This window comes from Stegostoma tigrinum, chromosome 9 (genome assembly GCF_030684315.1).
Source record: "Stegostoma tigrinum isolate sSteTig4 chromosome 9, sSteTig4.hap1, whole genome shotgun sequence".
NCBI classification, from domain to species: Eukaryota; Metazoa; Chordata; class Chondrichthyes; order Orectolobiformes; family Stegostomatidae; genus Stegostoma; species Stegostoma tigrinum.
Genome location: NC_081362.1, coordinates 28090381 through 28106702, shown reverse-complemented (window position 1 = coordinate 28106702; position 16322 = coordinate 28090381). Strand labels below are relative to the sequence as shown.

Sequence of the window (16322 nt, the reverse complement as noted above, 5' to 3'; positions counted from 1 at the left end):
TGTCACAATTTGAAGACGAATGAACATTTCAATACAAGTTTTCCATTTCAATGGCTTTTCTCAAAGGTCATAAACCAGTAAACAAGACAAATATTTATATAACAAGAGATAACGAGGTGTAAACCTGGATGAACACAGCAGGCCAAGCGACCTCAGGAGCAGGAAAGCTGATGTTTTGGGCCTGGACCTTTCTTCAGAAATTTAAAGAACAAGGTGTCTTTTTCACCCTCTTAATGATGAGCTAATAAAAAAAGTTCTCTAAATCGCAGAATCATGGGAACAAGTAAGAAGTTAAACAGATTATTTTTGATAAGCTGAGAAACATGGCCAAAACAAAAAAAAATGATGTTTTGGACAAAAAAGTAGGTGGATTTAAAAAATGGTGGTTTTATAGCAATGGCTTTAGACATTTCCTACACCGATTTATTGACTAAATCACAATTATATGGGTAAATTCAGCAGGTATTAAGCAACATTGGGCACAGTTGTGGAAAAAATATGCTCACAGATCAGCCATGAATTCATTGAATGTGGCAGAGGAAATCTTCTCTAAATCAACAGTTTTATTTAGTTAAATTACTGCATGAAATGACTAATTACCATCACATCATCACTATTTTTAAATTAGGCAATTTTAATAGGTGTGTTAATGATATCCATTGGCACAACATAATATCACAAGGTAAGACAAAATGACCTTGATGTAAATCGGCTAAGGGCCTGACTGATTTCTGTTGTCCCAGCTTGAAATAACATACAAGAGGCATTGTGGAGAAGGGGAGTTGAAGATGGGATTAGTAGTCAGCAGGGACAATGGGGTCAAGAGTTGATTTGCAAAGAGATGGGTAATGCTGACAGATTTAGAGGATGGGGGGGGTTACTCTTGCACCTGCCCTAAGGAGTGCAAGACAAAAATGTTTCTGCAATATAGGTCTCTCTTTTCAGCAATGTTGAAGTTCTGAATTACAAAAGAACTGTTTCCTACCCATCCTAACAGGATAAAATTGATTCCTTCGTCCAAGTCACTACCGTAGATCATAAACAGTTTCGATCACAGCACAGATCCCTACAGCATTTCATTAGTCACAGTTTGCCAGTCTTAAAATGACCCAAGTAACCGCACTGCTTCTTGTTAGCTAACCAGTCATACATCACTTCCAGCACCTTGTGTAATAATCTCATATCTGACACCTTAAAAGGTGGTCTTTAGAAATCTTAATGTACAATATTTATGCAAGTGTTCATCACATCCTCAAGAATCTCTAATAAATTTGTCAAGCAAAATTCCCCTTTCACAAAGGCATAATCGACTCTGGCCCAGCTATGATTCTCTACGTTCACCACACTTCCTTAAATAATGGATTCTAGCATTTTCCAAATGACAGATGTCAGGCAAACTGGCTTATAGCCACTTGCTTTCTATTTCTCTCCTTTCTTAACTGCCAATTTAATATTTTTGTTTATCAAATCTGCCAGGACCTTGCCAGAATCTGGAGACATTTGGAAGAGGATTATAAACCAACACGTCCAATCTCTGTGCAACCACGTTTAAAAAAACCTGGGACACTCTTACTATGGTACTGGTGGATTGTGCTCCAGTCCTGGAGAAAGTTTTGAATCTGGAACCTTCTGACTCAGAAGCAAAAAGGTGTAACCAAATAAGCAGGACCACATAGGTCAGAACAACTCAAAGGCATAATATTCTAAAGCAGGACCTGTGGCAATGCAAGTGCAAAGTTTAAAAAAAAGGGGCCTGGATCGTCCATTACCAGACAGACAGACAGTCATTAGTCCAGCTCAGATAGGAGTTGTGCAACAGGGACACTGTCAGAATCCTCATCCTAGCACACTGAAGGAATTGCCTGGGGAGTTTAATTCTGCTGGGTGATTCTACTATGCCTGGAAAGTCAGAGTTTAAAATTGTGGAGACTTGGGAGGATTCCAATGAAGTAAAGTAGTTACCCAGGAAAAATTAGATTATTAAATACCTAGCCTAACTCCTGAGCAATTATTAAACCCCCACATACTTCTTTCTGCCAACTACAGCACACTCAACTCTGGTCCAATCTCCCCTTCCTCCCACCCAAGATAGCTATATAAGCACTCGCTGAACCTAGCCTTTCCGACAGTACTGTCTTGATTCTCATGGAGCAGGTTAATTGGGATTTCGCCCAATCTTCTACAATGGATTTGTCGTCAGTCTTTATACTTCAACTGTAAACATATCATTCAGTGTGACAAGTTCATTAAAATTATATTCATGGCTCTACTTCACTGCAAGGTCTTTGCATAATTGGGATGCAACATGCATACCAATCAGAAATAAAGGACAGAAGCAGTTTGCCTTTATAGGGTGCCTTTCATGCTCTCAGGAAATTCCAATGTGTCCCACAACCAAGTACTGAAGTGTATTTACAGTTGCAATGAAAGAACTCTCGAGCCATTTTGTACACAGCAAAGTTCCACAAACAACATTGCGATAAATGACCAAATAATGAAAAATATAAATCATCTTATTCGATATTTTCCTACATTTTCCTTCAATAAATACTCAAAATGGCATTCAACAGACCACAGGTCTCACGATTTTGACTGCAGGACAAAAGGTTAGTCAGGACAGATGTAGAGCTCATTAGTTACATGGAATCTTGTATTTCACTTGGGACTTCAAACATCGCATCTGAAAGGTAGTGTCTGCAATGCAGTCCTGTGTAGAGATGACACATGCTGATGTGAAACACAAATCCATGAATTTTTGGAAGACACTACTGCCACATCTGTCACCAGCAAATGAACTTACTATGGTACACATGGATGATATTCACTGGATCGGGAATTACTGCGCTCCAGCAGATGTATTATTTCTATTTATCAATTTGCTTTGCCTTGTAATTTCACTTGTGCATGCTAGGAGAACTTCAATTCAGTTCTTGCCCTGCAAACTGAACAGTTCTAGTCACGAAGGGGTCACATTACCTGAAGAAGGGTCTCAACCCAAAACGTCAACTTTCCTGCTCCTCTGATGCTGCTTGGCCTGCTGTGTTCATCAAGCTCTACACCGTGTTATCTCTCGTCACTAAGGACCAATTTTAGTTTGCATCTTCTAAAAAGCAAGCAACTGAACCAAAAAAAGACTCAAATTCTGAACACAGTGAACAAAGACTCACTTTAAAAGGTCCTAAAAGACTGAAGTGCCCACTGGAAGCAGAAAGATTAGTTGTTCTGCTAGTGTATTACAGAATTATTTGACAAGGCAAATTCGTTACCTAGTTAATGCGATTAATGCACAACGCATGTTATTTGTTTGCCAGGACCACATTGATGGTTTTGATTCACTGCTGCTCTCTGAAAGTAGTGGGGTGGGGTGGGGTGGGCGGCAGTGGTGGTGTGCGAGAACAGAGTATTAGGTAACATGGAAGCATTACCACCAGGCTCCCCTTCAAACCACTCAAAGTCTTGGCAACCCTAACCTAGGAGTACTGTGGTAATTTTTTGCAATACATGGACTATAGTAGTTTGGAAAGAACTTATTACTTGCTTCTCAAGGGTATCTCAGGTTGGGCAATCAATACTGACCTTGCTGCCCATATGGCAAGAGATAATTAGAAATAACTGGTTCTATCTACCATTAAAAAAGCACCAACGATGCCATGAACTATTCTATTCTATTCTATTGTGAAGCCTGTACAGCCAGTTGAATTATATCTTAAAAATTCCAGTGTACTAATTTAATAACAGAAAACTCTGATGGTGCCAGTCATCCCTCAACTATTCATTAAAAACAAATTAACAAGTCATTGATCTCAATAATATTTAAGGGTTTCTTCTGTATAAAATCATTGGCAATTTTCATCATAACCATACTTTTAAAATCAGAGAAGTGTCTGAAGTATAGAAGCACATGATTATGTCTAACCGTCCCTGAAAGAAGTTACTGCGAAATCCATTGCAATTCTGGTTTTTCCCAAAAGGGAATGCACACTAACCTCATGTGAATACCTCACTGAGGTTCAATGACCTTAGAACTCCAGCAGTATCTCTGAATTTAAGAGTTGGAGCTGTACCATTTACTAGCGGAGCACTGATGTGCTTCCTGCTACTTAATCAGGAAGGGTCCCTTTGGGATTCCCCCCTTTAAGATATCAGCCACATCAGTTGATGGTTGTTAGTACTAAAAAAGTGCCAGTGTTAACTATGGGTCTACCTGCTCATGCTTCTTTAATGATAGTCATGCCAGTTGGTCAGCCATTAATAACAAACCATAGCTCAACAGTTGTTACTGAAACTCCTTAATGTTTCAAAAAGTGCCTCTGCAACAGTCTCCACATTTGAAAGTAACAATGTGAATTGCATTAGGATCTCAGTGAGATACTGACTGAACAGCCACTACGTTGAGTTGTACAAAATTGAGTCTCTACTATCAAAAACTATATTAAATCTACACTAGCCCCATTTTCCAGCGCTTGGTCCATAGCTCTCAATGTCATGGCCTTCCAAGTGCTCATGTATGTTCTTTTGAAAAAAGAGGTGCCCCACTTCAACCACTCCCAGACAGTACATTCCAGAGTTCTAACACCTTTTGCATAAAAAAGAAATTCTTCAAATTCTCTCCAAACCTCCGACACCTCACCTTAAAAATTATGTCCCTTTGCTATTGGCTATTTAAAGTCAGGTGGGAGAACAGCAGCTTTCTATCCACTCTTCCATACCTCACAGCCTTCTCTGCTCCAAAGAAAGCAATCCGAGCCTATCCAGGTTCTTTGTCGCTGAAATGCTCTATGCCAGACAACAGCCTCACATACCGCCCCCACCAACCTCTGCATCCAACGCATCATCCTCCGACACTTCCGCCATCTGCAATCTGACCCTTCCAAAGACATTTTTCCCTCCCCATCCTTATCTACTTTTCGGAGGGACCACTCTCTCAGTGACTCCCTTGTCCGCTCCACTCTTCCAGCCCCACCACACCCGGCACTTTTCCCTGCAACCACAGGAAGTGCTAGACCTGCCCCTATACCTCCCCCCCCACCCCCTCCCCCTCACCCCCATCCCAGGCCACAAAAATTTCCACATCTAACAGACGTGCAGGTGAGCATCTGCTTATGTGGTATACTGCATCAGCTATTCCTGTTGTGGACTCCTCTACATTGGGGAAACCAAGCAGAGGCCTGGGGACTGCTTTGCAGAACACCTACGCTCAGTTCGCAATAAACAACTGCGCCTCCCAGTCACAAACCATTTCAACTCCCCCTCCCGATCCTCAGACGACATGTCCATCTTGGGCCTCCTGCAGTGCCACAATAATGCCACCTGAAGGTTGCAGGAACAGCACCTCATTCCGTTTGAGAACCCTGCAGCCCAATGGTATCAATGTGGACTTCACGAGCTTCAAAATCTCCCCTCCCCCTACCGCATGCCAAAACCAGCCCAGCTCATTCCCATCTCCCCAACTTGTCCCTCCTCCCACCTCAAGCCCCAGCCCCATCTCCTGCCTACTAACCTCATCCCACCCGCTTGACCTGTACGTCCTCCCTGGACTGACCTAACTCCCCACCTACACTCACCTTTACTGGCTCCATTCCCACCTCTTTGGCCTGTCTGTCTCCTCTCCAACTATCTTCTCCTCTATCCATCTTCTATCTGCCTCCCCCCTTTCCCTATTTATATCAGAACCACCTTCCACTTCCCCTCCCCCATTTCTGAAGAAGGGTCTAGACCCAAAACGTCAGCCTTCCTTCTCCTCTGATGCTGCTTGGCCTGCTGTGTTCATCCAGCTCTACACCTAGTTATCTCAGATTCTCCAGCATCTGCAGTTCCTACTATTACTGAAACAGCCTGGTGAATCTCTTCTGCAGCCCCTCCAGTGCAATCACAGCCTTCCGGTGGCCAGATCCCTGTGGTAGGCCGCTAGACACTGGCCGCCAAACGCACAAACAGACTTCTACCACCCTCTGTCTCATGCATTAAGCCAATTCTGAATCCAACTTTTAGATCCCATGCGCTCTTACCTTCCTGTCAGTCTCCCATGCAAGGCCTTTTTAGAAGCTTTGCTGGAATCCATTTAAATTATATCAACTGCACTATCCTCATCGACACAACTGATGGCCACCTCGAAAAATTCCAACCGATTTGTTAGGTATGACCTCCCTCTGACATAGCAATGCTGACTACCCCCTAATCAATCACTGTCTCTCCAACTGGAGACTAATTTGCTCCTTCAGAAATTTACCTCAACAGTTTCTCTACCGCTCATGCAAGACTCATTAGTCTGTAAATCCCCGATTTATCTCTACCACACTTTTTGAAAAGCAGAACCATATTAGCTGTCTTGTAGTCCTTTGCGGCCTCTCGTGGTCAGACAGGAAGTAAAAATTTAGATCAGAGCCTATTAATTTCTTCCCTCATATCCACAAAACAGGCTCAGATACAACCTGTCCAGATCTGGATACTACTTCATTTTTTAAGCTCACCAAATATCTCCTCACTCCTTATGTTGAACTGCTCAAAAAACTCAGTCCGTCTTTCGGAATTCTGTATCTACATCCTCCTTCTCCCACCGTGAAGGCAGATCTGAAATACTTATTTAACACCCTATAAAAGGGCCTCTGGTACCACAGAGGGATTGCTCCCTTGGTCACTAACGGGCCTTACTCCTTCCCGGATTATCCTCTTACACTTGATATACTTACGTAGAACACAATCTCTTATGATTCTCCCTAATCCTACCCCACCCGCATTTATTCAAGAAAAGAGAATCCAAGTAAACAGTGACAAATGGAGAATTTTCCATATTGATGCCTGTAGTACAAACAGATACAGCTGATCCAAGATTAAGCTTCTTCTGTATTGATACAAATCTAATACAGATCTAATACAAAAACACAATTCCTACCAAACATTGCTCCTGGCTCTTGAACCTGGAAAGATGGGTTGTAATTCTTCAATATACAAAAGGCATGATGTGAGATGAAGAGAAGAGGAAGTTGCTGGATGCGCAGAAGAGAAACAATTTGTGTCTACTCAATGCAAAGAAGTAGAAATAAGTTTGATTTACTGAAAAGATCCAGGAAACTAAAGAACAGAAAACAACTTGATGGATGAATTTGGCGTTGCAGTACAGAGGGGTCATTTGGTCTATCATATTTGTGCTAGCTCATTAAGTGATGCCAGTTATGCCTTCACTCTGCACTTTCCCCTTCTGAATCTGCTTCCACCACCTCTTCAGGCTATGCACTCCGGATCACGATAAAACAGCAGTAACCAAAAAATTACGCTCCCCCTGCTACCCTGTGTTTTTTTTAAAATATGTAATGCCCAGTTACTGATTCTTCTACCAGCAGAAAGCATTTTGCCTCATCTACCCTATCAAAACTTCTGTCAAAAATTCCAGGTATATGAAGAATTTGTAAGTTAGGTAAGCAAATCATTGGGCTCAAAAGATTCCAGCCATCTGAAATTAGTAACACAGGAAACATAAAAAGCAGAGTTAACAAGGTGTAGAAGCTGGATGAGCACAGCAGCCCAAGCAGCAAGGCTGACATTTCAGGCCTAGATGCTTCTTCTGAAGAAACATCAGCCTTCCTGCTCCTCTAATGCTGCTTGGCCTGCTGTGTTCATCCAGCTCTACACCTTGTTATCTCAGATTCTCCAGCATCTGCAGTTCTTGCTCAAACACCAAAAGCAAACTGCTTTAAAATAATAGCTCTCATATTAGCATTGTGTACACAACACTAGCAACAAAACTCAAACAGAAAGGAATGTCTGCTGGATTCTACCCAAGCACTTCACATGGGTTAGCACACAGATCGAGACAGTCTCTCTGTAAATACTCATACAATGATAGCGGCTCTACCGCTGGGCCAGACAGCCTTAGTTCAAATTACACACACCCTAGGAATTGCATCAGTAAGTGATGGAGCAGGGTGATTAAAAGTAATTTTTTTAAAAATGTTGACAGTGCAGAACCAATCATTCAGCCTATTGTGTACATGCCAACTCTTAGAAAGAGCAACTCAGCCAGTGCTACTTATCCATCTTTACCCAGTAACCCAAAGGAAGATGGTGGCCCAATGCTAAGGTCACTCAACTAACCCAGAGGCCCAGAATGAAGCTACAGGGATCACCTTTTTCAAATATCACCATGCTGCTCGGCCTGCTGTGTTCATCCAGCTCTACACCTAGTTATCTCAGATTCTCCAGCATTTGTAGTCCCGACAGCTGATGGAATTAAAATTCAATTAATAAATCTGGAATATAAGACGAGTGTCAGTGAGACTTATTACAATGAATAAGACTCAATGTGGTTAACTCAATTACCATCAGAAATTGTCTAATTCAAAAGCAATTAGGGACAGGTAATAAATACTGGCCTTCCACAAATGCCTACATTTTATATTGTAATAAAGAAAAACTCAAGCAAATTACCAGTCTATTATCCAATCCTGTTTCGAAGGCCACAATTGAATTTGTCTCCACCACTCAAGGCCTACTTTCAGGATCTTGACCAACAAGTTGTGTTTGGTTCTCCTGTTCTCAAGCCTTCCTCTTTGGTAAGGAATTCTACCTAATTTGTCCAGATCCTTCAAGATTATACCATCGAAGCCTGTCCAAATCTTCATTTGTCCTGGGAGAACAGCCCCAATTTCTCCAATCTATACACATAAATGAAATCCTTCATCTTTAGAGCTATTCTCAACATTTTTGCACGTGCATTCACATCCTTCTTTAACATGTGCTGCCCAAAAATGCACAGAATACTCTAGTGGAGGCTAAACATGTTTTTTTTTGTTAAGGTTCCGTATAAGTGGAGGCTTGACGATTATAAAGTTAGGATGCCATTGGTTTTAGGTCTCCATTCCTGCACCTCTTTTAAAGAGTATGCTTGTCTTTCCTAATTCTTGCTGCTGAAATATATTGTGTCACATTTCTCTGCATTAAATTTCCTCATGGTCATGCTGCTAGGACAGCTGGACATGGCCTCTTAAACACCTTCACAATCCTCCTCACAGGTCACAACACTTCCAAGTCTTACATCATGTGCAAATTTGGAAATGATGCCCTGTACACACAGGCATTACTCTCAATCTTCTGTCACTGAGGAAAGAAAAACGGAATCAAATCAGTTACACATCATTTGACTAACAAATTTATTCCAGCTTTTCTTACATAATCCACAAATGCACCAGGTATTTTAACTGTGTTCCAGAACATTGGTTGATTTGAGATAACATTGTGGAGCTGGAGGAACACAGCAGGCTAGGCAGCATCAGTGGAGCAGGAAAGCTGATGTTTCAGGTTCAGACTCCTCTTCAGAAGCAGGGAGGAAGGGGGCTCAGGCTGGGGAAGGTAGGTGGGATGGTGATACCAGGTAGGTAGTGGTGGGAATTGGTCAGTGAGGTAGGGAGGAGTGGATCGGTGGGAGAGAAGACAGGCAGGTCAAGGAGATGGGGATGAGAGGGAGGGTGGTTTTGGGATGAGGCCAGGGGTGGGGAGAGTTTGAAGCTAGTAAAGTCTACATTGAGACCATTGTGTTGCAGGCTTCCAAGGCAGAATGTAGGAGGTATTGCTCCTCCAGTTTACAGATAGTGTCATTGTGATGTTGGAGGTGGCCTAAAATGGACATATCATCCGGGGAGTGGGAGATGAAGTGGTTAGCAACTGGGAGGCATTGTTGTTTGTCGCGAACTGAGCATAGGTGCTCTACAAAGCAGTTTCTGTGTCTCCGCTTGGTCTCCCCGATGTAGAAGAGGCCAAATCAGGAACAGCGGATACAATAGACCACGTTAGCAGATGTGCAGATGACCATCTGTCTGATATGAAAAGATTTTTCAGGGCCTGGGACAGAGGTGAGGGGGTAGGTGTAGGGGCAGGTGTAGCAGCTCCTGTGGTTGCAGGGAAAAGTGCTGGGATGGTGGGGCTAGTGGGGAGTGTGGAGTGGATGAGGGAGTTGAGGAGACAGCTGTCCCTCTGGAAAGCAGATAGAGGTGGGGAGGCAAATATATCCTTGGTAGTGGGGTCAGATTGCAGGTGGCAGAGAATGATGCGTTCAATCCAGAGGTTAATGGGGTGCTATGAGGACAAGAGGAATTCTGTCTTTGTCTTCACTGCAGGAAGGGGGGGGGGGCGAGGGCTGAGGTGTGGGAAACGCAAGAGATGCAGTCGAGAGAATTTTTGACCACAGAAGGCCGGGGGGGGCGGTGGTTTGGCGGCAAAGATATGGTCCTTGAAGTACAAGGATATCTGGGGTGTTTAGAAGTGGAATGCCTCATCTTGGGGAGTAGATGTGGCAGAAACAGAGGAATTCGGAATAGGGGATTGCATTCTTGCAGGAAGGTGGGTGAGAGGAGATATAGTCGAGGTAAGCTGTGGGTGTCAGTGGGCTTGAAATAGATATCAGTTTCAAGGTGGTCACCAGAGATGGAGATTTGACTGATGAAAAAAAGTTTTGTCATCACCTGTCAGTAGTAAGCAGAGTTTATCCTTGTACACCTCATTTTAACAAAGGTGATTTCATTGGCAACAGTTGAGTCCTCTGATACCATCCATTCTTAAATGGTCAGTAAAAGGCATGGAAGATTTATCCTAAGACTACAACATGTGGGAGCAGAATTAAGCAGTTTGGCCCATTAAGTCTGCTCTGCCGTTCAATCATGGCTGATCTATTTCTCAACCCCATTCTCCTGTCATCGTTCCATAACCTTCGATCCCCTCATTAACGAAGAAACTATCTGTGTCTTAAAAATAAATCAATGCCGTGGCCTTCACAGCCTGACCACCTTCTGGCTGAAGAAATTCTTCATCTTCGCTCTAAAAGGATCATCCCTTCACTCTGAAGTTGTACCTTCAGGTCCTATTCTCTTCCAATGGAAGCATCTCCACGTCCACGCTATCCAGGTCTCTCAGTATTCTGTTTGTTTCAAGGAGATGGAATGGGCCAAATTGCTTAATTCTGACTCGCATACATTACGGTCTTATGATGACCCTTCAATGACTTTACTGATGTTCAAGAATGGATGTTGTTATCAATAACTGCCAATGAAATCCACTAGCACAGGCCCAGAATCCTTAACCACTCCTCGTATGACAAGCCTGTCAGTCCTGGGATCATTCTTCTGAACTTCCTCTCAGCCCCCTCCAATGCCAGCAAAACCTTTCTTAGATACTTGGCCCAAAACTGCTCAGAATATTCTAAATGCAGTCTGACCACAGCCTCTTACAGTATCAGCAGTGCATCTCTGCTTTTGTATTCTAGCCCTCTTTAAAATGAATGTTAACATTGCATTTGCCTTCCTAAATGCCAACTGAGCCTGCATGCTAACCATAACAGAATCCTGAACAAGGACTTTGCAGTTGCTTTCTGTTTCAGATTTCCAAGGCCCATTTAGAAGATAGTCTATGCCTTTATTCTTCCTGTCAAAGTGCATAAATGCACAATTTCCCAAAGTGTATCCCACCTACCACTTCTTTGCTCACTCTCCTAGCCTGTCCAAGTTATTCTGCAGCCTCCCCACCTCAACACTGCTTGTCTCTCGATCTTTGTCTCATCTGCAAACTTAGCAACAATGCCCTCATTTCCTTCAACCAGATCATTAATATGAATATTCATTATCCTAAGACTGAACCCCTGTGGAACTTCACTTGTCACAAGTCACCATCCCAATAAAAACAAAGCCTTTTACCCCCACTCCCCACCTTCTGCCGGTCAGCCAGTCATCCATGCCAGTACCTGGTTCCTAACGCCATGGACTCCTGTCTTACGCAACAAACCCGTGAGGCATTGAGAGAAAGGTTTCAAACAGATCACATCCACTAGCTTACCGTTTACCTCCCCAAAAGAATTCTAAGATTTTCAGAAATTACTTCCCCTTAACGAGCTGCGCTGACTAGCCTTATTCTACCACACACTTGAGTACACCGCTATCTCATCTTTAATAACGTCTAAAATCAGGATAACTGGCCTTTCGTTTCCTGTCTTCTGCCTCTCTTAAACAGAAGTATTACATTGGCAATTACCTAGTCCTCTGAGGCCCCTCCTGAGTCCGGTGACTCCCGAAAGATCACCAATGCTACCACAATCTTCTCCGCTTTGTCCTTCAGAACACTGGGGTGCAGTCCATCTGGTCTGGCTGATTTGTTTGCTATTAGACCTTTCAGCTTCCCCAGCATCTTAGACTTAGGTGATAGCCACTATACTTGCCTCTGCTCCAAGTCTACTGAAGTTCTCCTATGCGAATGGCGTCATCCACCATGAAAACCAATGCAAAGTACCTATTCGATTCCTTCACCATTTCTTTGCTCCCCATTACAATTTCTCCAGCTGTCCAATGTCCACTCTTGCCTCTGTCTGACTTTTGTACACTTAAAAATCTCTTGTAAACTTTTTATATTAGTAACAAGCTTACCTTCATTTTGTCTTCTTTTCCCTTGTTGCTTTTTAACTTGTCCGCTGCAGGTTTTTAAAAAATGCTTCCTAATCCTCTGGCTTCCCACTAGCCTTCACCACATTGTATGCTTTTTCCTTTTGCTTCTATGCTGTCCCCAACTTGCCCTGTCAGGCATGGTTACCTCACCCTTCCCTTTTGCCTCTGGAGGGAATTCTGCTGAGGCTCCTGAATTACTCTTGGAAACTCATGCCATTTCTGCTCCACTGTCTTGCCTGCTTTTCTCCCCTTCCAATCAACTGTAGCCAATTCCTCCTTGTGTTTTTGAAGTTACCTTCACTGAGCCATAATACTATTACATCTGATTCCAGCTTCTCCCTCTCAAACTGCACGATGAATTCTATCATATCAAATTTAACCAAGGAGATAGCAAGAACTGCAGTTGCTGGAGTCAGAGTCAATACAGTGTGAAGCTGGAGAAACAGGTCAGGCAGCAGAAGAGCAGGAAAAACATCATCGTTTCAGGTTTACACTTTTCATTAGTCCTGACCTCTTATGTTCCTCCAGCTCCGTACTATATTGACAAGTTTAACAAAAGCCTGCTCACAGCAGTCAGTTTGGGTTCTCCAAGGGCCACTCAGCTCCTGACCTCATTCAAGCTGTGGTTCAAATGTGGTCAAACAACTGAAGTCAACAGCAGAGAGGAGAGTGATTTCCCTTGACATCTAGGTTACATTTTACCTAGAATAGCATCAAAGGACCCATAATAATAATGCAGTCAATGGGAAATAGGGTGGGAGAAGTCTCCATGGGTTGGAGTCACTCCTGGCACAAAAGATGACAAGTGTGGTTGTTGTGGGTCAATCATCTCAGCTCCAGTGTCTCTTGCAGGTGTCCTTCAGGATAGAGTCCTTGGCCCAAACATCTTCAGCTACTTCAATGATCTTCTCTCCATCATAAAAGGTCAGAAGTGGGGATGTTTGTCAATGATTGCGCAAGGTTCAGCACCATTTGTGACTCCTGAGATTTTCAGTCCATGTTTAAATGCAACAAGACCTGAATAATATCCAGACTTCAGCTGACAAATGGCAAGTTACATCTGTCCCACCAGTGTCAAAAATGCCCATTTCCATTGAGAGAGAATCCATCCATCACACTTTGATAGTCAAAAGCATTCCTATTGCTGCTTCTCCTGCCAACATACTGGGGTTTACTGTTGACCAGAAATTTAACTGTATTAGGAACATAAAACACTGCAGCTGGACGAACAGGTCAGAAAATAGGAATACTGCAGTGAGATACTCAACTTGCAACTCCCCAAAGCAAGACCACTATCAACAAGGCACACATCAGGAGCATCATGGAATAGTCCCTATTTACCTGGATGAATGTAGTTCTGATGGTCATGCAGCTTGACACAACCCAGGACAAAGCAGCACATTTGATTGTGGATGTGGTGCTAAACATTCACTCCCTCCACAATAAGCAGTAGCAGTGTGTACCATCGACAAGATGCAGTGCAGAAATTCACCAAAAATCCTCAGATAGTACCTTCCAAACCAATGACCACGACCGTCTAGAAGGACAAGCATAGCAGATGCATTGGAGCACCATCACCTGGAAGTTTCCCTACAAGTCACTCACCATCCTGGCCTGAAATATATTACCATTCCTTCATTGTTACTGGTTAAATCCTAAAACTCCTTCATGAGCAGAATTGTGGGTGTTCTGATATTTAACAGACTGCAGTGGTTCAAGAGGCAGCTCATCACCACCTTCCCATTGTGAATGAGCAATTGAATGAACAGTTGGCCCAAGTCAATGAAGCGCATATAGAAATTGATTGGAAAGCAACTTGTATCCAAGGAGGATGAGGAGAGGTTGCAGTTTCCAACCTTGTTTTCCTCAGTACTCTTGAATGCATTTGATCAAGTCCTAGCACCTTGTCAACTTTCAGAACAGCCAACCTTTCCAAAGCCACCTTGTTTCTCAATAATTAGCTCATCTACTGGCCCAACCTAATTCCCTCTCACTGATTGGACAAAATCAACTTCATGGTATTCTACTTATGAAAGTAGTGAAGCGGAATGCTTCAAATTAAGTAATTTTGGATTCAAGACAGATCTCAAAAACAACAGCCACCTCAACTACCTGAGCTATCCAACGTTCTAAGTATTATTAAAAGACTATTCACCTTTGAAAGTTTGTGGATGTAGGGAGATTCAGCATAAACAAATATAGGTTAGCATCATTGGTTCTGAAATCACTACAGCATCTCAACCACAAAGCTTAAGAATGCCATGTGATTCTCTGGAACCGAACTGCGTAACCAAGACAGTTCGCCTTCCACACACAAATCTTAACATAATTCTTACTTCAAATGCTGACTGACCAGCTGTGAAATTTCAAGCTTATTTTATTACTTCAGAATGTCAGCTCTGAGGAACCGTTGTTCTTCCCTTTCCCTCTCAAAACCGCTTGGTTCGGGCCGGATGTATATCCAAATTAGATCACAAATGTTTCCTTTAAAGTTCTATTTAAGGACAGACTTTGATAGCAAAGATTTTAACTTACAAAAAATTTCAAATATTGATTAAAATTCTCTGTTCATTACATTATCATTCATCATACAAGAGGAAAGAATGACAGGTATCAATGCAGCACTTTTCACAATGGCCTAATGTCTCAAAACACCTTGGAGTCAACGAAGCACTTAGGAAGAGAGGAAATGGCTATAAATGTATTAAATAAGGCACAATATGCACTCAATTTCATTTGCAGGAGTTGAATTTAATAACCAGATAATCTGCTTTTGTGTTGTTGATTGAGAGATAAATATCACCAAGACGCTGGGAATAATTCCCTGCTCTTCTTCAAAAATAGTGCCATGGAATCTTGGACATCCTACCAGGCAGGCAAGTAGAATGCCAGTTTGAAACAACACTGTGGAGCATCCTCTTGATGCTTCATTGGATTACTTGCAGTGACCTTTTAAACTATAGTACTGAAGCGGTAATTGAATCTGAGACCTGTAACTCGACAGGCAAGACGTACCAACTGAACCACAACTGACCACACTGCATAATGATTATCTAAGAGTACAATGGGATCTCGATCAACTGGATCAATGGGATGAGAAGGGGCAGATGGAATATAATTTAGCTAAATGCAAGGCGTTGCAATTCGGTAAGATGAACAAAGGCAGGGCTTAGTTCATCGAAAATTGCATCACAGGTAGCCAGACTAGTACAGAAGGTGTTTGGCATGCATGCCTTCATTGCTCAGATGTTTCACTATTTACAGAGTTTTGAGATCATGTTGCAATTGTACAGGGCATTGGTGAGGCCATATTTGGAGCACTGAGCACAGTTCTGTTCACTGTGCTTCAGGAAGAATGTTATTAAATTGGAAAGGGTACAGAAAAGATTTACAAGGATGTTTCTGGAAATGGAGGGTTTCAGTTAGTCGGAGAGGCTAGACAGGCAGGGACTCTTTCCTCCAGGGATAGGAGGTTGAAAGGTGACTTTATGGAGTATTATAGTATCATGAGGGGCATAGATAAGGTGAATTGCAAATGTCTTTTCCATGGGGGTAGGAGAGTTCAAAACTAGAGGGCATATTTTCAAGGCGAGAGAGAAGAAAGATTTAAAAGGGGCCTCAGAAGCAAAACTTTTTCTCAGAGGATCATTTGTACTAGGAGTAAACTACCAGAGGAAGTGGTAGGTGCAGGTACAGTTACCACAATTAAAAAGACATATGGACGGCTTTAGGAATAGGATTAGCAGCACAACCTTTTCAAGGTGGTGGCACCAGCACGCTAGGGAGTGTTTGGGTTCCTGAACATGTCTGCTCCAGCCTGACAATATCCTCTTCTCTCACTTTTTCAACATTTTTCCCCCTTTTTCTTTCAAGGCTGGAGTGGTGTCGGTAGGGTGGTGGCTG

General features: G+C 42.7%; 1 protein-coding gene across 10 annotated transcripts in view; it reads right to left on the bottom strand.

Annotated features, from left to right (window-relative positions):
* Window positions 1–16322, bottom strand: part of LOC125454586 (unconventional myosin-VI) — a 224848-nt gene that overhangs the window by 140016 nt on the left and 68510 nt on the right. The window contains exon 1 of one of the 10 annotated variants that reach the window (XM_059648451.1): window positions 8124–8141. The exons of the other annotated variants lie outside the window; for them this stretch is intronic. The gene's annotated coding sequence lies outside the window, so the exon portion shown is untranslated. Of the gene's footprint in view, window positions 1–8123; window positions 8142–16322 lie in introns of those variants that run through there. 10 annotated transcript variants of the gene reach the window in all.